This window comes from Akebia trifoliata, chromosome 8, assembly GCF_017979445.1.
Source record: "Akebia trifoliata isolate Shusen 1 chromosome 8, ASM1797944v1, whole genome shotgun sequence".
Classification (NCBI taxonomy): Eukaryota; Viridiplantae; Streptophyta; class Magnoliopsida; order Ranunculales; family Lardizabalaceae; genus Akebia; species Akebia trifoliata.
In genome coordinates, this window is record NC_141382.1 from 7,091,445 (window position 1) to 7,099,455 (window position 8,011).

An 8,011-nucleotide genomic window follows, 5' to 3' on the forward strand; every position below is an offset into this window, starting at 1 on the left:
CTATGAAATGTTGTACGCTATCCTGCACCGTATGTATACGGTTGGACGATGCTATAATACAATAAGTTCCATCAAAGTTTTGATAAGGGGATTAACAATATTCCACGTGGCATATAAATTTTAGGGAACATTTGCTAATGTTTGGTTTTGAAGAAAAAAAATTGGGGGGTTAATTCAGCCCAAAAATAAATTAAATAAATAATAATTTTTGACTAAAATTGGTTCAAATAAAGAGTTACCTGATGATTTGAATCGATAAATCAATTTTCGGTCTACCATTGCGTACTCGTTTTTTTCCGATTAAGTCATTGTAAACCACCTTAGAGACCTATTAAGAATCAAGTCTCCTTCGAAGGTAACTGAGTAAGTAGTGGATTTGTTTTACTTATAACGCTTTTATAAAGACACTAAGTAGTTTAATTGAATATTAATCACGACACGACTCAAATATCATCGTAGGTTGCAAGCATCTGGTACAAGAGTCATATGTGTAATATTATTCATGTTTGTTGAAGTTTTGCATCACATTATGTGAATCCATTGATTTTGACTTGATTGGAAATTTGTTTCAAATAAGTTGATTTTACTGATAATATACCAAATTATGGGTGTCGATAGGTACCTAAGCCAAATATATCTTATGTATTTGTACTTGATTAATCGGTTTTGGGTCTATCATCATGGACTCGATCATTTTCAGTTCGATTGTGACGAACAATTTTAAAGACCTAATGAAAATCTAATCTCCTTCGATCGCCTGGTGAGTAAAAATGTAAGTAGCGGATATATTTTATATATAAGGACATTCGCCTCAAGTTCAAGTATTTTGCACAATATAAGAGGTTGTAGCCAGATACAAAAGTCAAATCTATGTTACTTGGTTTCGTTCGTTTTGAATTCAAGATTGTTATTTGTGGTTTGCCACTCTAAAATGAACCCGTTTCGTAAGGGTGGGTAGAGATAATTTGCTCGTTGATTCACTTCGGCATGTATATAATTCAAGTAACAAGTTATAAATTCAATTATAATGTTAAAAAAATTAAATTAAATAAAAACAAATTAATATAACAATCTAAATTCTAACATAAGCAACGAAAAATGTATAATAAATTGGTTTGGTTCACCGAACCAAATTGTTCAGTTGGTTAAGTCAAATGCTTTGATCCATCGAACCCAACCAAAATTCAATAGGTTCATGATTCGATTGATTTTACAAACCCAACACAAATCGTACCATGAACTGATTAGGTTTGTATTAATTCACTATTCAGATTAGCACCAACGAATTGGGTAACATAGAATCAAATCTCATGTGATTGTGATATCATTAATGTTACGAAAAAATCATAATGAAGGTGAAGTTTTACAAAACAAAGTTAAGATTCAAAAGCATCCAAAATGCAAATATCATTTCCCTAGCTAATAATGTTGTTGGAGAGCCATCAAGTTCATCAAACAATCAATTTTGATGTGGCACATGTGCTTTGGATGTACCTCACAACCTGCAAATACGAGTAAAAACTAAACCGTCTATCATACTGGATACACAACGAGATGGATATTGGGTATTTGTACGATTGGTTCTGGCTCCAAGTATCTATCATCCTTTGAACCATAATCAATAAGAATTGGAATCCAAATGTTATTTGGGTTTCGATTATAGTTATATGTGGAACCACACCAATTATGTTGTGTTGACCCCCTACAAACTTAATTTCTTGACAAATATAGATTTCCAAAATCAAATAATGTTTTGCAGGTTTTCTGGCAAACTATACCACCACATTGTGGCTTGAGTCGACTCGAGCAGAGTTTGCAGAGTGAGTTGAAAGGTAGTTTACTTTAGTCAATTCTCGTCTTGACCTTCATTTTTTTAAGCAAATGTTGAAGGGACTACGTTGCGCAAGACATTGCGTTGACATGAACCTGTGCATAGAACCATTGATACTTTCCTTGAAATACAAACAAGAAGCATTTATGATTCTGTGCACACCACATCAGTGCAATGTCTTGCATAGTTACTTCAACATAATTTTTTTATACATATAACGACTTGGATTAGACGTAAAAGCCAATTATATTGAAAGAGTCATGATGTTCTGACTCCTCTAACATACTCCTTCCCCATTTACTACCTAGATGAAGTATGTGATAGAATTGTAAATTTTATTTCCTCAGGGTGCACAATTGGACATTCCCATAAACATGAGCATTTGTGTATCTCGAGAAAGAAAATTTACAGTTCTGCCACATACCCCATGGAAAGAGTAGAGGGGGAGTTAGAAAATCATTATTCATATAGAAATGTATAGTTTTTTTTTTTTTTTTAATAATGTAAATGTTTATGATTTATATAAAATCATCATTATTAAAAATCTATCCAAACAATTTGGAGTCGACTAAACAAATCTTATTCCTCCACTATTACCTCTCTAGAGCCATGTCTTCTCTCCAAGATAGTTATATTATTTACTAAGTCCAATAAATTTAAAAAAGAAAATTAATTAATTATCTATGAGTATCTAAATATATATTGTCAAATTGATTTAAATAACTTTTTGAGGATTTAATTGGTACAGTCAGATTCAACCCAAAAATTAAAATCATCCTTTGTAATGTACAAATCTAATATCATACAAGGAAAGATTGTGTCAGATGGTAATTCTTAGATTCAAACAAAGGAAGGATTGTGACAAGTTGTAATTTAAGATGTATTATTAAATTTTGATGGAAACATCTTTATTGCACGACTCATTCATGGTCTTTTATGGAAAAAGCTTTGATTAAGACATTGTAAAAAAAAATGCCACCTGGCATGACATTAGATCTAGTGACCTTATCAAATTTGGAATTTTCTTAAATCTTTAATGAATCTACCATTCTATAATTAGTATCATTGATACTTTTTGTAGTTCTATTAATTAAATAAATGTCTTCATCTAAATTTGATAAAGACATCTTTGTCAAAAGTTCAAATTATGTGCTGTCTTACTTTGTTAATTATATACACTAGAAGGTGGTATGAGTAAAAGCACACTTGTAATTTTAAAAACTAATTAACGTGATTTTAGAGTCCAACAATTGCAAATTTCATGGTGTTTGACACACATGATCTTGATTATATTGAGTTTAAATGTTAAGGTAGGGGAATTTTTGGAATCCAATTTTTTATGTCGAACCACTTCTACTCCACCTTCTCTCGTTATAATAATAGTAAAAAGAGGTGGGGAGACTTGCCATGTCATGGGCTTGAATTGGGCCTCAGAATCTTAACCTAAACTCACCTTATCAAATGGTCAACCTACGCCTAGTAGCAAAAGTCTGGGGTTAAGATCAACCTAGCCTACATTTGTTTAGGAATATAAGGTATATATGGTTTAGGATTCTCATGAAAAAAACATATGATCTTGACCATTTAAACACAAAATCTAATTATTAAGATTTATCATTGGGATAAGTATCATCAAGATATGTGTTGTCAAGATACGTATAAATCTCAATTTTTGGATTTTGTATCTAAACGGTTGGGATCATGTGTGATGAGTTCTCACGAGTCAGTTTCCATGAATCAATAGATCCCAAACCTATAATAAATAGGTTATTGGGTCGGTATTACTCCAACGTTAAACAGGAATCGGGCCTATCTTGATACATAAACAGATTTAATTATACTACCCAAACCCGATCTATGTATGTCCAAGCTAAACTAAGGGTTCAATTGGGTAACCTAGATCGGACCGAACTTGATTTACAATTTACCATGTTTTGTTCAATTCCGGGTTCACTCAGACCGATGACCTAAAGGTGAACCTAAACCTCGTGAAATCAATTCGGGTTCAGTTACCATCCGGGTTTTTGTGTGTGTGTTTTTTGTTAGTTTTTTTTTCCGTAAAATTGAGTCAAACATTGTGCCACGGCTCCCATGTTTTTTTTTTTATTATAAAAAAATGTCAGAACGAACTCAAGCCCGTTGGAGTAGTACAAAAAGGGTCAAATACTGAGATCAATCTCATACACCTAACCCGAATCGAACCTATGAGGATCGAGTTGGTCACGATTCAGGTAAGTTACCAATTCCAATCCGATTTTTGGGTTTAAAAATTGGGTCGGGTTACCGATTCCAGAATTTTTGAACACCCCTAGGCCAGACTAAAACCGTGTTCATTCCCAAAAGTACTATCGTGTAATGAGGGTCTTACGATTGGTTGAGTGTATCATAAAGATCGTGTTGATTTAAGAATCTTTGGCATTTTGTGGCTTTGGGCTACACAAGTTAGCATTAAATTCACAATCAATCATTGTTATTTTTAGAGGGTCAATTCAATGTTTGGTTACCAAAAATCTAATTAGGATAAAACTTAGTTTGTGTTTGGAAGAGGAATACTAGATACTACAATTGGATTGAAATGGGCATCGTTCAAACTATATTTTTTTATCCCCATCAAGACAATCGAAACACATCCAAGTTGATGTAACTCATTTGTTTTTCAATGTGATTCAACCCAAAATTCGTTTGGGCCAACTTGTTGAGTTGTATTCGAAATACGCCACCTCACGGTTAGAAACTTACCACTCTATGAGAATACTTTTAGTACTTTTCTATTAAAAAAAATTATTTGAAATACTTAATTTTTTAAATAAATTTAACATGTGTAGGTATTCAATTTTATTGTCATCGAGTTGACTCACTTGGTGGATGTTCAAGTTGAGTGGATGCTTTTCGAGTTTTAAAACAATGCTTGTGTTTAGTACCCCTTCAAATCATCATAAAATGTAGTAAATGCAACACATTTTCAAGATTTGCTTATTTTACAGGTGTTTGTCTGCAATATTCAAAAGTGGTTTTAGATGTAAGAGCATCTCCAATAGTTTCCTCTTCCCTATTCTAAAACATAAGGAAGAAACACTATACAGAAAGGTCAAAAAAGTAAGGTGTTGTAGTAGTCTCATCCTCTGTATCCTCAAATATCACCTTTATTGACAAAATTGTCGTGTATTCATTTAAAACATACTATCTTAAAAAAATTTGTTTAAAAGCTAAATAAATGCTACATGTTTTATTATTCCCTCCACTTTGTCTCCCTCAATAGTTGAATAATAAATTATGTGGTTAGGTAGTAAATATTTGAAAAAATAAATAATATTGATAAATAGATTGCACTTACTAGTAATTTTTATTATCATTAATGAACATTGTCATACATGGGGTAAACTAGGGCTGGCAATGGATTAGTACCAAACTATTACTGATCCAAAACCATTGTTATGTAGTCCAAATCTGATCTGACCCAATCAAATAAAAAATACTTTGAACCAAATTCGACTTGAAAGAAGTTAACACTAATCCGATTCCAATCCGAGTTTTCACGTTCAAACACATATTTTGAATCTCTTGAAAAATATATTAAAAAAATCAAAATCTTTGGAAAAAAATCCATGAAAATTGTTGTCTAGATCCCAAACCACACATGAAAATCGATTATTGAACTTAATCCATTCTAATGCCAAAGCAATTAATTCCAACAACAAAACCCCAAGAAATGTGTTGCAAAGCAAATACAAGTAATAATAAAGAAAGTAGAGAAAATAACACAACTACTACACAAAATACACGTACAATGGCTCTACATCCATGGGCAAGCCGACAAGTAGAAATCTATTATTTATAGAAGAAATTATAAAAATAGTGGTTTATACTTACCTCAAATTATCCGGTGAAATCCACCAAATCTCTACACCCAACTCTAGTAAGAACCCAAACGAAGATATTGATCTCACTCCATTGTCACAAGAAAAATTTGTAAGGTCTACACATTTTTTATTTCAAATATAGGGTAGAAAATAGAGAAAAATGCAATAGGGTACGAAATGAGAAGACTGATGGGAGGGGGTTTTCATAATTTTCTCTATGAATAAAAGGAATTGATGAAGAAGAGGAGGTCGTTGCAGATGTTCTAAATCATGGTAAAATCCTGTAAGAAAGTAAGGAAAAAAGTTAAGATTTTTTTAAAAGGACAAAACTTTTTTTTTTTAAAGGTCAACAGGGTTAAGACAGACCCAGACCAGTTACAACCTCAGGAAAAGACAACCCATTTTATCCTGGGAAATAAGATAACAAGGGAAGGCGAAGATTTACAAGTGATCTCCGAATAGCCAAAGAAAGAAGAAAAAGAAGCAAGGTAGTCATCCACCTTGTTGGCTTCTCTAAAAACATGCATGAAACTAACAACATTGAAGCTGGCCAATAAGCTCTTAATCAACACAACCAAGTGCTGGACGTACCAAAGGGTGTTCTATCTGCCATTTAGAATCTTAACAGCCATAATGAAGTCCGGTTGAACTAAAATTTTAGAACATCCTTTGGATCTAGCAAACTTAAACCCATGAAGAATACCTTGCATCTCATGGTATATAACTGATTTTGGGTTTTCACATCTAGCTAAGGCAACCACAACCTCACCATTTTGGTCTCGAATAACTGTCTCATAGCCTCCTCTAATTTCTGAATACAAACCATCAATGTTAAGGGCATGCATTCTCTGATTTGGTTCAACCAATTGCATAAAGTACCAGGCTTGTGAACAAATGTAGCATTAGTACCCCAAGCATGCAAAAAAGATTTGTTGTAGTCGGAGTCTTCTATTTTGCTCAAGGTGTCTTCAAACTTAAACTGAACATCTTCAACAATTTTTCTTAAGCACTTGATTTGGGCCACTGAATTTGCCTTGGTAGATCCTATTGCATATTTCCCTCCATATGTGGTAAATAAACGCACAAAAAGCCACCTTTTTATTTTTTTGGATAAGGGCACCTCCTGTAAAGTTTATGGCAACCCACTTTCCAACAACTCTACTCACCAAGCATTTCTTGAGAATTTCGGTCCATATCCATTTTGCAAAATGACAGCTTCTAAGTTTGTGGTTGGTGTCTTCTTCATGGGATCTACAAAACCAACAAGTCGCATCAACAGTTACGCCTCAAGACTTGAGTTTCATTAAGATTTTCTGTCTACCTTTGAGGGCAAACCATGTTATAAAACTCTGTCTAGGAATGTTGTTCCAAATCATGTGCACCCAAACAAGTAGTTAGAATGGGAAGACAAATATTTCACTGCTGAACTAATCGAGTATAAACCATCTGCATTGCCCTTCCAAATCACTCGATCCAAAACTCAATCATGATGGGAATTTGGCTAAGGAGGGAAGAAATATGAGACAAAGGGGAATCCCTCCCCATAGGAATGCCCCAGTTACAATTTCTAATAATGGCTGAAACCATTATTTTAGGACCAACTAACGAATAGTGGGCTAGTTCTTCGGGAAAATCACCTTTTAAGATCCCTAATGGGTACTAGGGGTCATCCCACAAAGAAATAGATCTTCCATTGTCGATCAAGTGTAATGTGTTGTCTGAAGCTAACTTCCTAGCTTTAAGAATTTTCCTCCAGCTCTATGATGCTTTCCTTGGAATTTTGAGAGTCCAGAAGTTCTCGTTTTTAACAGGGTGGTGTTTCACCTATCTACTCTATATCGTGTCTTTGTTAAAGGTAATCATATAAGCATATCTAGATAATGTAGCTGAATTCCAAGCAGAGGTGCTCCCCAATCCCAGGCTTCCTTATTTGAAAGGTATCTTCCCAACTGATCAATCTATTACTTATGTGATTGCCTGATCCAGACCAAAGAACTCTAACACACACTTTGTCTATCCCTTTAACAACCAGGAATGGAATAACAAAGTAATTGTACAAAAAACCTTGATGCTTAAAAAAGTAGACTTCACAAGCTCCAGCCTACCCGCATATGAAAGAAATCTTTCCTTCCAAGAGTTAATTTTCTGAGTCATTTTCTCAACCAGAGGGGAACAATCCTTACAAGATAGTCTTGAAGAAAGAAGGGGGAAGCCCAAATATCTGATAGGCAAGTTGTCTTTCTTAACTCCCAGGATTGATGAAAAATCATCAGCCAAACCTTTATTATTACTTGCCATGAAAAAAACACTTTTATCAAGG